The sequence below is a fragment of the Syngnathoides biaculeatus genome, chromosome 7 (genome assembly GCF_019802595.1).
Source record: "Syngnathoides biaculeatus isolate LvHL_M chromosome 7, ASM1980259v1, whole genome shotgun sequence".
NCBI lineage: Eukaryota > Metazoa > Chordata > Actinopteri > Syngnathiformes > Syngnathidae > Syngnathoides > Syngnathoides biaculeatus.
The window spans coordinates 3,786,384-3,806,345 of record NC_084646.1 but is presented as its reverse complement, the minus strand read 5'-3'; the positions used below and the strand labels follow the sequence as shown (position 1 = coordinate 3,806,345).

Sequence of the window (19,962 nt, the reverse complement as noted above, 5' to 3'; positions counted from 1 at the left end):
ATGAATTCAAATTGCTGAACCCAAAAAGTTTTGTCTCCTTGTCTCCTTAGAAGCATATTTCTTCATCCCGCACTGCATATTTCTGCAACCATGGACATCTTCAAGCCCCATTTGTTTCCTTTCTAACTGGACGAGCTGGTCTGGTTCTTCAGACCTTTGCTAACCTGTGAGATCAGCAAACTGGAATACATCATGTAGACCTACTGCATTGGAAGAGAGAGAAGAACATATTTCCATGTTCCATTTGCCTTTTAGGAAAACAGAATAACACAGTTATGTTGCCACAGTGGAACCACTTTGCTTTGAGCCTTCCTTGCGCTGCTCTGTAATGTGATTTGTCCTAGTGAAACCCCAAAACGGCCTCTCCCCCCTCAACCCTCTCATTAGCCCCTTCCCTCCACTTCCCACGCCCCTCCCCCGCCCCCACCACCACCACCATGTCTAATTTCCACACTAACCCAATTAGCATCTCGTCAATAATGCTCAGCATTTCATTTTGCTGCTTTAATTAACAAATTCAATTTGCTCAAAACTGCTGTGAAAACAAATTGAAGGCACAGGAAATGAAAAGCCCTTCGCTTGAATCCGAGCGTGGATGTGGCTCAGGTGATTACAGATGCGCCACTTTGCTGTTTTCGTGATTGTTTGACCTGGGGAGATCGTACCCCAGACTCCATGGAAGAGGAGGAGACCTTGCCTGGGTTGAGAGAGGACTGAGGTCATGCCCTGTGGTGACGATGCCACCGGCCAAATTGTTGCCATGACACTCAAAGCATCCTCATACTACAGTTGAGAAAGTGAGTATTTGAACACCCTGCTATATTGCAAGTCCTCCCACTTAGAGATCATGGAGGGGTCTGAAATTTTCATCGTAGGTGCATGTCCACTGTGAGAGAGATAATCTAAAACGAAAAATCCAGAAATTTATGATTTTTTTATAATGATTTATTTGTGTGATACAGCTGGAAATAAGTATTTGAACAACTGTCTATCAGCTAGAATTCTGACCCTCAAAGACCTGTTTGTCCGCCTTTAAAAGTCCACCTCCACTCCATGTTTTATCCTGAGTCAGATGCACCTGTGTGAAATCGTTAGCTGCATAAAGACACCGGTCCACCCCATACATTCAGTAAGACTCAAACTTGTAACATGGCCAAGACCAAAGAGCTGTCCAAAGACAACAGACACAAAATTGTACAATTCCACACGGCTGGAAAGGGCAATGGAGAAATTGCCAAGCAGCTTGGTGAAAAAAGGTCCACCGTTGGAGCAATCGTTAGAAAATGGAAGAAGCTAAAAATGACAGTCAATCTCAATCGGAGTGGAGCCCCATGTAAGATATCACCTCGTAGGGTCTCAGTGATCCTTAGAAATGTGAGGAATCGGCCCAGGACTACACAACAGGACTTGGTCAATTACCTGTAAAGAGCAGGGACCACTGTTTCCAAGATGACTGTTGGTAAAACACTAAGACATCATGGTTTTAAGCCAGTCTCCAGACCTAAACCCAATAGAAAATCTTTGGAGGGAACTGAAAATCAGTGTTTCTCAGCAACAGCTCAGAAACCTGTCTGATCTCGAGAAGATCTGTGTGGAGGAGTGGGCCACAATCCCTCCTGCAGTGTGTGCAAACCTGGTGAACAACAACAGGAAACGTTTGACCTCTGTAATTGCAAACAAAGGCTACTGTGGCAAATACTAACATTGGTTTTCTCAGGTGTTCAAATACTTATTTGCAGCTGTATCACACAAATAAAACGTTGGAAAAAAAAAAACATACATTCTGATTTCTGGATTTTTCTTTTTAGATTATCTCTGTCAGAGTAGACGTGCACCTCTGACGAAAATTTGAGACCCCTCCATGATTTCTAAGTGGGAGGACTTGCAATATAGCAGGGTGATCAAATACTCATTTTCTTCACTGTAAATAATGCATTTATTTGTTATGAAATGAACTCCCTCTCTGTAATCTTTAGTGGTGGTTAAATGGTCTTAGATGTTAAATATGTTTGCCATCTCCCACAAAGAAGTGCATCTCGACATAAACTCTTCCGTCAGGCCCTTATTGAGGCTTTCTGTTGCTTTAAGTGCTCCATATTTCAAACGTCAATGTTAAAGTGGGGCCAAAATCTAACAAGTTTGTAACGAGCCACGTCAGATGGTCGTGGCACGTTACGCCAATTTTAAGATCACTGCCTTTGCTCCGTGTGTTTCAGAATTGATTTTCTAGATTCTTTTGCTGTTTTTTTAAGTGCGTTATTGATCTTGGGGCTTCTTAGCTCACAAAGTTAATTTTACACTCTGAATCCCGGCAGGCCCCGAGGTTCTCTGGTTCAGGCTCTTTTTTTTAATTATTCTTAAAGTCAAGACATAAACTAATGGTAAGGTATTGTTCTAATTTCATACCCCCACTCAATGGAACAGCCTGGTGTAGCACCTCAGGGCTGCAAAGAGGAAACCCGGAGTAGTTTTCTTTTTCTCCTAATTAAAACATAAGATTTAAAAAAAAAAAAAATTTCTCTCACACGATTAAAATCACAACTAAGACCGTCACACGACCCAATTCTGAAAACGGTTTGCAGACTCTCTGTGTATGCTGCAGGTTGCTGAAACTGAACGTGATAAAATGTTTTTGAAACTACCGCATCAGGAACTGCAACGTACACAGGGATTCTGCTAACAACAGGTTCACGCATACTCCCTTGTGTATGTTTTTGATTATTTTATTATCTTTCAGTTTTTTCCTCCAGGGGATCCCTCTGCACTGGGAGCTCATATTTTTAACCTGCGTGCGTTTGTAGATGGGTGGCGGTGGGGCATTGAGTTTTTGTAAAGCGCTTTGGTTTATCTTGTAGTTTGTTGTAGATGTGGTTTGTGCACATCTACAACATTCTTGGGAAATCATATTCTGCCGTTACTGGTGCTATTTGTAGAACGGGCCCACATGGTAGTTTTTCAGACCTTGGGGACTACCTGGTGCTCCCGGGCACCATGTTGATATCCTCTTGTGAAGACCAACAGGGACTCTGAAACCTTTAGGGAGAGAAGAACAAAATACAATATTAAGTTCCCGTTCATAAATGTGTCTTAAAATATAGGCGAGTTCTACGACTCCTGTTGACTTTTACGTTCATAATCACCAGTCCAGACTACCTTGACTGGTTGCCAGTTTGTGAATCACAAGACTACCAATGGTGTGCAGTGGGGAAGATTACACACAAAATACTTCTTTCAATGCAACCACAAAATGAAAATTATTTTTCTCAAAGGTTTTGTTGTCTTAGTGGAAGGAACAGTAAACTGTTTGGCTGTTTGACCTTCTTGCAGTCATTTGTAATTAATTTAGCTCAATAGAGCTAGTGCACCTTCTGTCACGACCCATCGGTACGGAGGGAGGACCCAATTGCAGGACTCCGGAGACGCAAAGGTAGTTCGGGAAAAGTGTTTATTCGGTCCAAAGTCGGGGATCAGGCAGACAGTCAAGTGGGGCATCGGTAATCAGGACGTCGGATGTGGAGTGCCGGTCCGCGGGAGTTCGATCAGAGATAGCAGGTGTGTCAAAGGCGTCAGGCTTACGGGGTCGGTCGGAGAACAGGCGGAGGTCGGTACACAAGGGTTTACGATCAGAGATACGGGAGTGCAGGAACGGGACGTGAGTTGCGATGATCTGGCAAAGACCAGTCGTCCCCTGGGTCCTATAAATTCAGGGGTTACTCAACGAGGATGAGGCGCAGGTGTACACCTCCTAATCAGCGCCGCTGCGCTGGGACCCGCCCAGCTAGGGCTGGACCGGCAGGAACATGACACCTACGTCAACGAAATCACGTGACTGGCCATACTGCCGGTCTAGCAAAGCATTCTTCAATGCTAAGTCGGTTGGAGACGGCACGAAAATGTGTCTTATAGCACGGCGCCCAGAGTTTTGTCCCATACCGCTAAACATTTGGAATGTGATAATAAACGAAGTTATGTGAAAAAATGAGAGACACTTGGCAAAGAGGACTCATAGTTAATGCTGAAGTCGATGTTTTCACCGATAAGAAATTGGACTGTTAACCCGCTTCCGCTTGTCTTGGACAACTGGAGCTACACGTGGATCTGGTGAGTAAGTCGTCGAGATTTACACAGAAGAGTTTGAAAGGTTTTAAAATTCTGGACGCATGCAAATACTTCGTTGCCGGATCCGTTCTCAATCAAGAATTAAATAAATGACCAAAAAAATCTGTTGGAGAGGTTTACCGAAGTTTAACGTGTGGCCACAAAACGCTTTGTGTATGTTGGAGACAACTCCCTGTGGTTTTTTTTTTTTTTAAATGCATTGTTCTCAAATTATAAATACTTCTTGGGAATTTGAGATTGAGAAGAATAATTCCTACTTGAAATGAAGCAATCGCGACACAGGCGTGTGTGTATTTTGGCTGGGCACCATCCAAACGTCATGTTTGATTACCGAAATCCATCGATATTTTCAGCTGGTATTCCATAGAATGTCCTCTTTGAATATCTTTCTCGTCTGTTGTATCAACCAACAGCACAACAAGTCTCCGGCATTGTCTATATTCTGCTCCGGTTCAATGTGCCCCACACCGTCGAGCAGCTCTTTTTGACCAGCAATATGGCGCCGTGAAAATACTCTATATTCTCATCAATCAACAGAACACATGTTCTTTCATGACTGACGTTCTGGGGTTTTATTATGCAATTGAACGTACTTTCTCGTACTGTTACTGAAGCTCTTGACCAGTTACAAATATAAAATCACATCGGCAAGAACACTGGCAGGAGGCCAACTCCCTGCAATGGCTACCGCAGCGTCGTTTTGCCTCGTGGCATTAAATAGATTTTTTGGGGGGCTTTTAAGTTGCACGGCAACAGCCGCCGGCGGACTCATTTCAAAGTTAAAAGAGTACGAGGCCGTTAGTTTTTTCGTCGCCTATAAGCACAATTTTGCTCACGCTCTACTTTGAACATCATCCAGCTTTGGCGCTGTCATTATATAGTTTCACATCCCTACTTTGTTCCCCCGCATCCTGACCCCTGGATCCCCCCCACTAATTTTAATACGTGTGATTAGAAGTTAGCAGACATCTGGTCGCCGCTTCGACATCTGGAGAGGGCGTTGTCGCTTGTTTTAACGCCGGCTCGCGTCTCGCCGTTTAATTTTCGACGAGGCGCTTTTGTTTGCGTTTGTGTTTCTGCGCCGCTCCTTCAAACTCATTGCCCTCGCTCTCTCTCCGCCGCACGCAGCTAATTATTATTCCATTTAATTACCAGCCGCGCAGCAGTCCAGCCTGCTTCAGCTTTAAAGAACCATTCAGCACTCCATTTCGATACCTGATTAAACTCAGTTAAATGGAAAAGTTATGCCGAAGAAAATGCTTTAGTCACACAACATTTTGTTTCATTTCTTTTCTAAAATGTCTCTCCCTGTCTGGTTACTTGAAGATAACGGCCATTTGAATTTGTTTGGGGGTATATTGTAAATATGAATATAAAAGATTTTGAAGTAGGGGGGATTGGGGGTGTGAGGGGGGGAGTCGGGTGAGGCAGTAAGAGGCAAACTGTGTCCACAGCTTGCAAGTACACACAACACTTTAATCCATAAAGGCAATAAACCGATAGCAACATACGCGTCTCTTGACCTTCAGCTTTAATTAGGTCCAGAGGAGAGATGGGTGAACTTTTCAACCTTATGTCTTGTTGTATTGATAGTCCAATGGTTGTTGACTGGATAACAGTAAGATCAATACATTTCTCTGTTGTGTATAGGTACAAGTTTTGGAAACTTTTGTGATACCTCTCAAAGCGGATTCAGGTCTCTTATAATGCAACTTTCATTTTCCATTTCTCCTACATGATTAAAGGTCAAGTGTCATCCCTAAAAACATTCTCAAATAGGTAGTGAAATGAAAAATACATATAACATTACTTACAGAGAACATCACACAACCGAGTGAAGTTACCGGGGCAGTTTCGAGCCATATTCAGATGATATGCGATCACGGCCAAACCGCCTCCCTGTCCGATCCACTTCCGCGGCGGAGAGGAGCCATCGCAGCCCAGCGCCGTGACGGGGTGGCTCATTTTCGCCGCCAAGGTGGGTTATCACGGCGCCGAGCCGGCCCGCTTTGCGGCGTTGTCGTAGCACGCGCCAGCCTTCGCCGGTGAGGCGTCACGGCAACCTTTGCGGGCGAGCCCGACGCAGAAGCCGTCCGATGCGCACTTCGACACATTTAGCACCCCTATCATGCGTACGCGGATCTTTTGTTACATTATGAGAGACGGAATACGTGGTCCGAGCCAAACTATTATTTTTTTTTAGTTGCTGTATACACACCTACCTGTCATTTGGAACCCACGAAGCTCTCGTCCTTTGCACCCGTGCAATCCATTTTTCACGACGAACCAGGTCTCTTGGAAACTTGTGAAGGGTAAATCCATCCTCCTGAGTGTTCAAGCAATGTCCAGCAATGCAATGAGCCGGCATTTTGGCTAACACGAAGGAACAACGAGCTACCTTCCCGGAGGTAAAACTAATAGAAACAAACAAGTCAACTTGATGGCGGTCCTGCCATGTACGTCACTTCCTGCTTCTTTCCAAAAACAAAGCCCTCAAGAGGATTTTCATGGCGGGAGTTACAAAAAGCTGTATGCATCAAAATCATGTTTTGTGGTGGGAAAAAATTGCATGGGTCCATGTTGGCTGCCGTTTTTTTTTTCATTAATAACATACTAAAAATCCTGCATTTCATGACAGTGGCCCTTTAAAGACTCCATCATACAAAATGATGAAAATATAGCAGCGTAAAGCCAAGGTTATTTTTTAAAATTTTACTACTTGCTTTTGACTAAGACATTTCTAACTCAAACTTAAAAAGAATGCACAATGTTAAATAATATATTGTAATGGGAAAAAAAATCTTCTTTATACTAATTTAAGTTTGGACTGAATCAAAACGTAGTGCATTCACGCTTTTATTGCAAGTGGAATTTAATAATGGTTCGTCATTTCACCAGAATTCTCCTCGCAAGGTTCTTGTTGCCATTTTGGGGAAAATATTTTCATACACCATTTGGACAAATATAAAACCTCCGAAATCCAGTGCTGTTGACGTAAACCATTTATTTTATCAACCAAGTGATGCAGTAATGCTTAAAAATGGCTTGATCTTTCCACTGTTGCAGTCTTGTGCTCCGATGACTAAGAGATCATTGATTGAGTATTCCCAGATACGCAGCAGGTCAACACACCTTCACTCCACCAGTCAGGGGTCAAATGTAACCCACTGGGGGAAATGATGATTGGACAGAGCCGTCCTTGCTCTCACTGAGTATGAGCGCAATGCCGTTGAGTCTTCAAGAATACTGTATCCTTTTCCTTAAGTCGATAATTTCTCCCCTGGTGTCAATACATCGTCATTGATCGTTTGCCAGGTCAAAGAGAAACCTTACAGGATCGTGTGTCAGCTGTATTGTTTGGCCTTTCATGTTCAGTATTGGATCCCGGCTTGAAGTGCGTGTTCTGGCCGGTGTTAGCCTGGGTTTTGTATGGATACACTGGGTTCCGTCCACATTACCATAATCATTTTAGTTTACCATAATTTCTCGTGTATAATTCCCACCCTTGTATAATACGCACTACCAAAATTGACCTCAAAAGTTCCGAAATCCCTTTCACCTGTGTATAATGCTTGTTTACAATGCATGATTTTGCTTCTACTCATATGATCAAAACATGAAGTATTTTTTTTATTTATAGTTAGCTTTTTCAAATAATTCTTCTAAAGTTAAGGACTTTATTTGACAACATTATTTTTATTTACTTGCACTTACTTTGAAATTCACAGCCCTACTTTTATTTAGTAAATGAGAAACGACAGAGTTGTGCTGATATGTTGCATTACCCAGGAAGAACACATTTTGTTTTATTTTAAATTCAAATTCAACTGCCAAGCATTTCACATTTAATGACTGAGATAGCCACACCAAGAAAAAAACAACTTTTAACACATTTGTTAATTTTTTGTCGTGACAGTATGTTAAAAATGAGCTAAGCAATTATGCTATAATCATCACGAGGTCCTCACTATAACATACACTCATATTAAAAGCTTTAAGTTCTTTTTGTGGTTTTTGTTTCGACAATGTTATATGTAAAATGTTTCAACAATTCCAACCATCCATTTTCTTTGCCGCTTATCCTCATGAGGGTCGCGGGAGTGCTGGAGACTATCCCACCTGTAAACGGGCACGAGGCAGGCTACTCCCTGAACTGGTTGCCAGCCAATCGCAAGGCACATTGAAACAAACAGCTGCACTCACAATCACACCTGGGGTGTCCAGAGTGTTTAGAGCGTCCAATAAATGTTGCATGTTTTTGGGACGTGGGAGGAAACCGGAGTGCCTGGAGGAAACCCACGCAGGCTCGGGGAGAACAGGCAAACTCCACACAGGCGGGACTGGAATCGAACCCAGGACCTCAACGTATTTCAATAATAATAATTTTAAAAAAAAGACTCCCTTTTGACTAGATCATCACTCAAACATAACCTAAATGTGACCATTCTGGTTTCTTTACATGATTTCCCCGGACTTCTTTTTTCCATCGATCCCTATAGGTTCTTCCGTATGTTTGCCTCCATCGAGGGGATTTTGGCTGCTGCTTATAACCTACAGTAAACGCCCCCACCAACTCCCAGTAAAGCAAAAGAATTGATGTGAAAATGCTTCCGCTTGTCTTTAAAGCTACGCATGGCTTAACACCATCCTACAATGTTGACCGGCTCACTGAGTACACAGACAGGAAGATCCCTGATATCATCGACTGGGCTCTCGAGCCTAATCGCAGTTCCTGAGGTTTTTTTTTTTTGTTTGTTTTTTTGGGGGTGGGAGGGATTTGTTTGTTTGTTTTTTACCTCCATTCAGAACACTTGGTATTTGTTTAATGTTCTTGATATTGGAACACCTTCGGAAAGGGGGAAGGTAAATGGTAATAAAACATGGATTGACAAAATGAAACCGGGCAAAGGCTAGTTCCCTGTGGCAGCCTCGTAGACGCATTTCGTCTGTAGTTGGCGGTCTTACCTCAGGATCCCCCTCTTTGGTTTGTTTGAAGTTTATCACATCACACAGCAGATTAGGCGCATGTCTCGGGATCTCATCCGACCCCAACCTCACTGCCTTTTACAATGCCGATAACGCTGTTGGGTCGCCAATTCCCGAGTTCTGTTTTGAAGCCGAAAGTTGAACAGCAGGGCACGTTGCTGCTCGAGCTCATTTCATGTCCTAAGGAACAAATCCAGCACAACAGCTCGATTTATGTTCCCCTTGGCACTCTTCTTATTGTATGCTTATTGTATGCTTTTTGCCTAGATATTATCAAGGTAATCTTTTATGATACCATAGACTGTCTTATTTTCTTCTGGCTGACCTTAGTTGTCCTTCTGTAGTTGCCATCGCTGTCCGAACATTAAGCCTTTATCCAGTCAATCTTTCACCATAGCTCCTTCTCTCGTTGTCTCCTGATATCAAGAAACCTTCCACTTTAGTCACGTATTAGCACTAGACCTACTACCAAAGGAGATAACATCTAGTTTGTCAACATAGAGTGGATGGATGCTGATCCTTTTCTTTTCAACAATGTCTCCTGCAAGATATAATTGAAAATGGATTGTCATTGCTTCAGAAACATCCGTCAATTTTCTATAGTGTTTAGCCTCATCGGGGTCACGGCTGTGCCAGTGACTGTCCCAGCTAACTTTAGGTAAGAAGCGGGGTACACCCTGAACTGGTCGCCAGCCAGTCGCAGGGCACATTCGCAGCTGAGGAGAATTATAGTCTTCAATTAACCTGCCACGCCTGTTTTTGGAAGGTGAGAGAAAACTCATGTAGCCACGGAGAGAACATGCAAATCACACCCAGGTCAGTTTGAACCCACAACCACAGAACTGTGCTAACCAGTTAGTAATACTGTATAAGCAAATGAAATAAGCTATCCAGACCTAACTGCAAAAAATGATTCCTCAAAACCAAGACAACTTTGATGAACGCTGATGTGTTGGGCACAGTTTTATGCCGGTTGCCCTTCCCGACGCAACAGCATTTATCCGGGCTTGGGACCGGCCTACAGATTGCACTGGCTTGTGCCACCCATAGGGCTGCAGATAGTCAAATAAAATCAGTCAACACACAAGGTACACAATTCACACACACCCTAGGCTAAGTTGAAGTAAGGGTCTGAAAACAAATGAAGATAGAAGAAAAAGAGAGATAAAAGAGATTCAAACCACAATGTCCCTGCAGTGTTTCACATGGCAGTAGTGGAGAAAGTCGAAGTTGAGGGCTGTGTCCACTTACCCGGCGTCCTCTAGGTCCTCACGGTGCTCGGTGTAGTCTTTCTACTTGTGGTCCAATTTAGGCCTCGCTGGCGTTAGCTCGTCACTAGCATTAGCTCGTAGTCGGTTGTATAATTTCATTTATTCAAATTCATTCAATCATCAAATTGTTAGAGAGGAAGATGCACGAGATGGGCTCAGATGGAAAGAGATGACACGCTGTGGCGAACCCGAACGGGACTAGCCGAAAGGAAACGAAGAAGAAGACCTAACTGCGAAAATAGTTGAATCAAAACCAAGACAACTAAAGACCAAAAGTCCAGGGCAGTGATTTTTTTTCAAGACCCGTGCATATTGTGTGGAACAGTGTCTTGCAATGTTTATACACATATGTTATATTAAGGAGGATGGGGGGGATGCATAGGACACATCCAAATGAAAATGTAATCAAAATAAAATAGTTTGTGTTTGTAATTAAAGAACATTGAACTTTTCTGCCTGTCACTATAAGTTGCTTACATAAATAGAGCAAAGATACATCATTTATAGTAAATGGATAATTGTCAAATTTTGATAGAATTCTGAACTAAAGGGGTTGGCCAACTTCTTCGTCATGTACCATAATTCCCAAACTACAGAGCGCACCTGGTTATGAGCCTTACCCAGTACATTTGGAAAGGAAATACCATTTGGTACATACATAAGCTCCCCCTGTGTAAAAGCCGCAAGTGCCCACATTGAAACACGAGATAGTGACAAAGATAGACGGTACACAGAGAGTTTAACGCTAACGTTAGCGCCGCGCTAATCAGGCCGATTAAAAAAACATACTGGTAAAAATCACTGAGACACGCCAGTTACACACTGGCACAGCGCTAACAGGGCAGGACCGGTAAAAGTCACTTCCTCGGCACTCACTTTTATCTTTTCCGCTCGAGTGCCCCCTTGTGGTCGTTAGAAAAAATGCACAAATTAGCCGCATCACCCCATAAACCGCATTTATAGGTCGGAAATTCCGGTATTTGTTTTCAGAACATTTACCAGCATCTTTAAACAATAAGGCCAGAATGTAATGTTATCTAGTCGGTTGTCACGTTTGAACCACCTCAAGAGTGTCACAGGGATATTGATAACGCGTCTCGTATTATTCAGGTCAACTGCAAGGCTGCCCATCCCTACGGGACATTTTGTTAAAATCTGGTTGACAATGCTGCGCCGTAGACCGTAATCAGCCAGCTGCACCAGTTAGTGCCTTCGGAGTCAGAGTGTTAAAAAGGAGACAAGTGGGGTGATGCGGTCGTACAGCCTCGACCCACGGGGTGACGGAATAGTGGAGGAAGCGCTTCTGCCGGCCATCTCACCTGGTTTGCTAATTGGTCTTCATAAATGTGTCATGAATCCCTGATTAAAATGAATCGCGCTTTAGTGTGAGTCACTGCTCGCACACGAATATCGCCTTCATCGATATTCGTGCGCCAGCATAAGCGCCATATATTATCTATGGAGACCCGCTTTTAAAGGGAGCTGCAGAAAGGTCCGCGGGCCCCGTGCAGGTGGCCACAGGTACCCTCTGCCTCCGCTCAAAAAGAGTCGGCTCGCGGCTTTCGCAAGGAATAAATCTTTTATTTGGTTTGTTGTATTTTTAACCAAGGGTTCCTTGGTCACGCAACAGCGAGCCCAGCCTCCGCCGAGCCCTCTCCCGCCATCCACTCTTTCCTCTCAGCATCGACACCGATTTTCGCTGGCACTGACGTGCAAGTGGAGACACGATAACATTTCCGCTGGCCGCTTGCCATTTTCCTGCACAAATGAGCCCAAAAAGTCCTTTTTTTTTTTTTCCCCCAACGCAAAGTGACATTTTCCAGCAGTCCACAGAATTGACGTACGGCATGTGTACTGTATAGATGTATTTGACATAAAATATGGTTTGAAACGGAATACATCACGACAGTGATGTAATGCAAAAAAAAAAGACTCAAGTGTGGGCTTTCACTTTAACAATATTTTAAGGGGAAATATTGTTGCACAATTTTCCCAGGCTTTGTATTGAAAAAAGGTCCTCCAATCTTTTGTGTGACATAAATTCTTCCCTCAAAATAAATGAAAGATAAACAATAACCGCATACTTAAAAGGGAGGTTTGTGAAAACCGCTAGGCAAATTTTTAATCAAGCCAAATTTCACTTTTCACCTGTTGAGTCTTCGACGAAAGCCACGCCTCTCACTAATGCGTGATTCTCAAATTCACACACTTCCAACCTACTTTAACATTGCAATGATAATAACAATGTTCTAGCATTAAAATTGTAAACAAGCCAACGTTAGCCATGAATGTTACATTGGTAGCATGACCTATTTTTTATGCCTACTACAACACTAACGGCTCTAGTTTCATGTTGTGCAAATCCAGAATGGCATATTGTACAGTATAAATGAAATATCGTCAGTCTAATTCATCACAGGTCCGTGTCTGTCCACCTCCACCTCGATCAAATTCACTAAATTCGTGTTAGACGAGTGGTTTGTCTACGTTGCGCCAAATGCGACATGTGGTCTAAGCAGGTGTAGGGTGAGACTGACTTTCAGTTGCCGAATTGTCAAAGAACACACCCTCAATGTGTCGGTGTCCTCATCTCGGCTCACACCAGTCTGCCAAATCTCCAAACTAAATCAAAACGAAATTGAAAATCAAGACTTGCCAGCGGCACACATTGCCTAGTCTATGACAATAGAACCCTAAAGGTTATTGCTTTAAAGCCCCGCTGACACGAAAAGCATGATTTTTAGTATGTTTTTAATTTTTTTAAAAAAGGCAGCCGGAATGGACCCATCCATTTTTTCACCACACAACCTGATTTTGACGTAGATGGCTTTTTGTAACTCCCGCCATAAAAATCCTCTCCAGGGATTTGTTTTGGAGAAGAAGCAGGAAGTGAAGTTGTCAGCTTCAATTGCGGATGGCTTCGGCCGGGGAGTGTGTTGTTACTTAGAAGTGATCCGCATATCATCTAAATATGGCTCCAAACGATAGGGTAATATTGCCCCGGTCACTTCACTCGATTGTGAGATGTTCTCTTCTTCGAAAAGAGCTTCCGTGTCCCATAGCACGTTGCCACTACGTGTTTTCGTATAGACATTGAAGTGAATAACGTTATATCTATTTTACAATGTACATAGGGATGTCAGTGGGGCTTTAAAGTTTGAATGTAAAATCCGTTTTTAAAAAAGCGATAATCTTGCCTGTCAAGCAGAAATGTTGCTTAGTCCACGTCGCTTGTGAATGCACCTCGTTTTATATCCCGCTCCTTGCAAAGGAGGGATGGGATGTTTGTTTCTTTTCTGTGAAGGTAGATATTGCAGAATAATTTTAGCAAAGCTCCTGAAGCCCATGGTAACAGAGGTTATGCTAGTAATCTGTCTTTGACTATTCTTGAATGTTCCCATTGTTGTGTCCCCTTTATTAAAGCTTTTGTATTTACCTTCATGATTCCTCACAGCCTTTCTTGGATGCAGATTTTGATAATGTCACATCAACCTTTTTTCAAAGTATTATTGACCTGCCTGTGTTACAAATGTTTTTTTTTTCATCCCTTTTCTTTTCAGTCTTTAAAGACTTTTGATGTCTTTCTTTCTAAAGAACGTACCAAACGTTTGATTTGCTATCTTTCTATTTTTCAGTCCGATAACAGCCTTTGTCCACACACTTTTGCGTGCCTAAAGATCGAGGCACTCTGCATAAAATAGTTTCTAGCCCTCGACGGTGAATGGCATATTTTTATGCAGTATCTTCCATTTAATTCTGCACATTTTGATTTGTTTTGACAAGACTACAGCGATAAACAGCACGAATACTTCTGGACCCGACTGCAGGGCCGCTGTTGAATTTTGCTGTGTGCTGTCATGCCTCTGACATCATCGCATAAATGACTTTAGCGGGCCAGATAGTCGAACCTTCGGAGCTTATTGAGACCATGAGCTCATCCTTACCTCATCTTCGTTGCCCCCTTTGATACCAAGCGAGGATGACTAAGACACACACAGAAGCCCAAATGGGAGTTGTAAAGTGCTGCGGCTCACGTGTGTTTGCGCATGTGCGTGCCTTGCAAAACCTTTTCGTGCAGCTCGCAATAAATGATAACAACAATCACGATAATAACAATAATAACACCTCCCTGCAATATACCCTGCGCGGATAAAGGTCACCTCCTAATTTCCCCGTTTAAACAGTGCATGACATCGGGTTGTGGCTGTACGTAATTAGGTCGTATTGACTTTAAATTAATTTGGAATGAGCTGCAAAATGATGTCCCTCATCTCCTCCCTCTCACTTTCTTTCCTCTGTATGAAAGTATGAACATTTGTTTTTGGAGGAAAAGTTGGTAAATTGGCTTTTTGGATAGATTTTCTTTGAATATTTGATTTAATACAAATTTAAAGAGGATTAAATGCTGCTTTTTTTTTTATTTTTGTAACTGATGGCATCACTCAATTTGAAAGGCTTCCAAGACAAATTAAGATGACTTCACTTTTTTTGCCTTCTGATTGGTTGCGTTAATGACCTCATTTGTAACGATTAAAACATTTAGAAATCTCTTTGGTTTGTCGGTTGTCAGACTCATATTAAAGGGCTATTTATTTTAGCGCCCCCCCCCCCCATTCGCCTCCCAAAATCCCAATTAATATGGAACAGTGATTATAGCTACAAGTAAATCGAGAATCCGATGACAGCATTCATACAGAAACCAAGCAGTTTGTCTTTTCGTCAGAATATCAATTTTCATCGGTTTTAACTCTCTTGCAAAATTGCATCTTTCCACTTATGGATGCACGGATCGAACTTTATCGGGCGCCGCATTAATAAACCTCCAAGAAGAGAGGCAGTGCTCTGGGCTTGATTGGGGGAAAACAAACACACGTTTATTACACTTTTAAAACATAAGAAGCCTTCAAATGCTTAAGTGAGTTAATTGTGATGAATATATATTGATTGGGACCTCGGGGGAAAGGTTTTCCCGGTTATGTCATGATGTTGTGTTTACAAACCGCTGCATTGGATTTGAAATAAAACAATCAAGATGGGATTGAATTGAGATTCTGGCAAAATTATGTTACTCACCCTTTACGAATTCTAGCTTTTGTGTGTGTGTGTGTGGTGTGTGTGTGTGTGTGTGTGTGTGTGTGTGTGTGTGTGTGTGTGTGTGTGTGTGTGTGTATGTGTGTATCATATCTTTGTTTCAGATCCGCTGAGGTTGTCTGTGAAGGCAAAATTTGTGATAACGAGCAGCGATTGTAAAAATACTTTCAGATCAAATTTTGTTGTTAGTACAATAAATCTTAATTCACTTAAATTGCCTGCATACAAATCTTTTCACAGACCCGCACGGTGTTATTGTTTATAGACCTCATCCATTAAGAAAAAATTACTGTATATAAGGAAGAGGGATAGTTATTCTCTTTACATGTGTATGAATGTCATATTTACTTAGGTTTTACTCTTGTGGGGAATATTGTCTGCAGGGTGCAGGTTCAGCCCGGACACAATTTTTAATTGCAGCCAGCAGAGGATGCTAAAGACCCAAAGTGATTATAAAACTCCCCCTTAGAGTTTTGAATTTCAGGCCAGTTGATCCTGGTGACTTGCTGACGACTCCCCCCCACCCCCCCCCCCACCCCCCCCCCACCCCGAATCGAGCTCACCCTTGACCCAGATGAGAAGAGCTGCAAAATAATACACCGCCTATACTTTAAAAAAAAGTGGAGTTATAATAAATAAATAAAATAAAAGGGTGATTGTTACATTAAAATGAAATGTTCTGCGCTTCATTTCATGAATTGAAAGAAAAAAATGTTACCTCAGTTATTTATTTTTAATAAAATGAAATTATCCAGGTTTACAGTGAAAATAAATAGTTTTACTGTCGACAGTGCCGGTGTCAAACTCAAGGCCCGGGGGCCAGTTCTGGCCCGCCGCATGATTTGGTCCGGCCCAAGCCCAAGTGGTGAAAATCTGTTAATTTCCTGTGTAAATATGATGAGGTGATTCAGTATATTTATGGTTTCACAGTCATGATGGCCCTCTGAGGGGAAACCGTAACTACAATGTGGCCCGCGACTGAAATGAGTTTTTTTGTTTTCTTCATTGGTCTTTATATTCAGAAGTAACTCTATTTGACGATCAGTCCAAAGAGAAGATGGTCATTTTTTATTTTGATGGACTATTTCATATTCCTTATTTTTATAATGCAGGCAAATCATCCTCATTGGCGGAAAAACACTTTATGACTTGTGGTTACAGGTCCATCCGTGTACTTTTTAAGCAAGGTTTGACAATTTTGACACTAATCAGTAACGTCTTGAAAGTGAACGCAACTATTGTAATTGGTGACTGTCGCATTCATCTAAGTGGAAAATAATAATAATTTCATGTCTGTATTTTACCCACACAGATTTTATCTTTGTAAATATTATAGCGTAATCGTGGCTCAGCTGAAGTGAGTAAAAGTGATTATTTTGTGTTTCCAATCTTTTGTATGACACCCTGTAAATATTAGACGAGATTTATCTGTTATTCATTCCTCTACTGTCTCCATTTCTTCAGTCTCCACGAGGGACAGCGACAATATATGTGTGTGTGTGTGTGTTAGTTACTGTGAAAGTGGCGCTCCGGTGGACAGAATGTGTGATGTCGGCTTGCACGCTGGCTTGTTGTGTGTCTCGTGTTGTCACAGTGACCTCTGCCGCTTGTTTGGTCACTCAGGCAAGTTCCGTGCGGCTCGGCGCCTCACGTGAATATCCACGTCTCGTTTCCCCCGCACCCCCCCCCCCTCATATATTTAAGCATCATGCATTTATTTCTGTGTTTGGTTCAAATGTATTATGTAAAACATCCATCCATTTTCTTAGCCACTTATCCTCACAAGGGTCGTGGGGAGCGCTGGAGCCTCTCCCAGCTGTCAACGGGCAGGAGGCGGGGTACACCGTGAACCGATCGCCAGCCAATCGCAGGGCACATAGAGACCAGCAGCCGCACTCACAATCACACCTAGGGACAATTTAGTGTGTCCAATTAATGTTGCATGTTTTTGGGATCTGAGAGGAAACCGGAGTGCCCGGAGAAAACCCACGCAGGCACAGGGGAGAACATGCATACTTCATACAGGCGAGTCCGGGTTTGAACCCGAGACCTCTGAACTGTGAGGCCAGCGCTTTCCAGCTGATCCACCGTGATGCCTATTATATAAAACAGATTCTGCCAAATAATGTTTCACACAAGAATTCATTATGTTAAGACGAGATATCCCCAAAAATCATATGAAATTCGGCGTGTGGCAATAGTGAATGAATCAAAAGAAAATATATCATTCTTATATATCATACCTCCTGGGGACACCATCAGACCAATCTGACTAGAGTTCGATCCCAAACCCGCCTGTGTTGGGTTTGCATGTTCTCCCCGTGCCTGCTTGGGTTTTCTCCGGACACTCCGGTTTCCTCACACATCCCAAAAACATGCAACATTAATTGGACTCTCTAAATTGCCCTTAGGTGTGATTGTGACTGCAGCTGGCTGTTTGTCTCGATCTGCGCTGCGATTGGCCTGGGGACCAGTTCAGGGTGTACCCTGGTGCGGCGGCGGACCCAAATACAGGACTCCCAGGCAAAGGCATGATGTTCAGTGGGCTTTATTATAAACTAAAGTTGCGCACGACAACACAGTCCAAGAAGGCAGGATCCAAAGAACGAGAAACAAAGTCTGGTAACTATGAGACAACTAAAGAGCTTAACAAAAGCGAGACTGGACTACCCTACCTCCTGCCCGTTGGGATAGGGCCGAGCACTCCACGCGACCCTCGTGAGGATAAGCGGCAAAGATAATGGATGGATTTCCCTAAAGGACTAGTGTCAGGTTTATACTGAGAGATTTAACAAACAGATTACAAAGTCGCCCATGAAGTGTGGACTGATTGCCAGATGTTCATCTCGACGCGACCATGCTGACTTGTACCTGTTGAGACGCATCAACGGCAAGTCGAACCAAGCAAAAAGTGTACTTTGGGACCAGTAAAAAAGATTTAAAAATGAGCAAACTAATCAAGGAGATTGGGATGCTAAACAGCGCCAGTGTCGGTTTTTGAGCATCCCGCGGAGTCGATGAACCGGCTTCTGGAGTTCCACCACCGCGGCCATCTTGTGCCAATTTCCTACCGCATCACATGCGGTAAGTCTCTCTTTGTAAGAGCCTCCGCTAAACAGGAAAATGAATGTCAGCCGTCAGCCGTGTTCCACTTGACGCATGCACGTAAGGCGGGAAGGACGCCAAGTATTCTGTAAGTGTCTCATTGCTTTTCCTTCTGAGCAAATGGTTAATGTGCCTGGATGTAAATGATGTCTGCCTTTGACCATGACATCGCCGGTGTGACTGACACACAGAGAGAGAGAGAGAGAGAGAGAGAGAGCTTTCATCTGTTCCTTGGATATCTTCTTTCCGGAGGGACTGTTGGTTTAAGAGGGCTGAGGTGTTGATTACTGCAGTGCTCCCTAGTCAAGTGTGTGTCTTATGTGTGCGCGTGTGTTGCGGGGAATGTGAGCATATGTGAGAACCGCCTTCCATCTTCCTCTTTTAGACCACTTATCCCACACACTGGGAATAAAGTTGCAAAAGTTAGCGAAACTGCTTTCGACTCCATCATAAACTTCGACTTGACAGATGTTGTGTCTGCTCGTTTTTTTTTTGTTTTTTTTTTTTTGCCTGTGCGCGGTAATGACACACACCTCAACACATGGTGGCATCAGGCATGACAAAGGTGACGTTGCTTTTGTTGTTTTCGTGACAATAAATAGCAAGCACTGATTTCAGGTTTGGCGGTTATTTACCATAATTTCCGGCCTATAAACCGCGACTTTTTTCACACGCTTTCAACCGTGCGGTTTATGCGGTGATGCGGCTAATTTGAGCATTTTTTTCTAGCGACCGCAAGGGGGCAGTCGAGCGGAAAAGGTAAGAGTGAGACCGGTAGAATATATGTGCAGAGGAAGTGACTTTTACCGGTCCGGCTCTGTTAGCGCTGCACTATCCTGTTCCTGCCGTGTCTCAGTGATTTTTACCAGTGTGTTTCTTTTAAACCAGCCCTGTTAGCGCGCTAGCGTTAGCATTAGCACAGCATTAAACTCTGTGTGCCCTCTTTGTAAATATCTCGTGTTTCAATGTCTGTTTCAACGTGGGCACTTGCGGCTTTTGCACAGCTACGGATTATGTATGTACCAAATGGTATTTCCTTTGTTATTTCAAATGTACTGGGTGAGGCTTATAACAAGGTGTGCTCTGTAGGCCGGGAATTACGGTATTCAGGTGGACACCAAGTGATTGATGGTGAATGGCATTTATTTAAATGGAGGTAATAATGTGAGGACATCCTGGACGCTTGGTTTGCTTTTCTCCTTGTTTTCAAGATGCTATGAACAGATTATGCTGTTAGATGTGTTGATGGTGTTTTCCTTCTTTTTCTCTTTTCATTTAATCTCAACTGCTGCTGCATGTAAAAAAAAAAAAAAAAAAAGGTGCCAAAATATACTGGAGGTTCTTTTTTAAATGTAATGTTTACATATAAGAGGCAGCAGTCACGCGGTCA

At 42.9% G+C, this 19,962-nt stretch overlaps 1 protein-coding gene and 1 long non-coding RNA gene across 4 annotated transcripts in view; one reads left to right on the top strand and one right to left on the bottom strand.

Annotated features, from left to right (window-relative positions):
* Positions 1 to 19,962, top strand: part of LOC133503111 (BEN domain-containing protein 5-like) — a 278,787-nt gene that overhangs the window by 223,230 nt on the left and 35,595 nt on the right. The gene's annotated exons all lie outside the window — the stretch shown is intronic.
* Positions 9,181 to 13,000, bottom strand: LOC133503115 (uncharacterized). The gene is made up of 3 exons (XR_009795639.1): positions 12,944 to 13,000; positions 9,431 to 9,521; positions 9,181 to 9,285 (listed from the first exon to the last, which is right to left on the bottom strand). It is a non-coding gene; the product is annotated as an uncharacterized LOC133503115 (long non-coding RNA).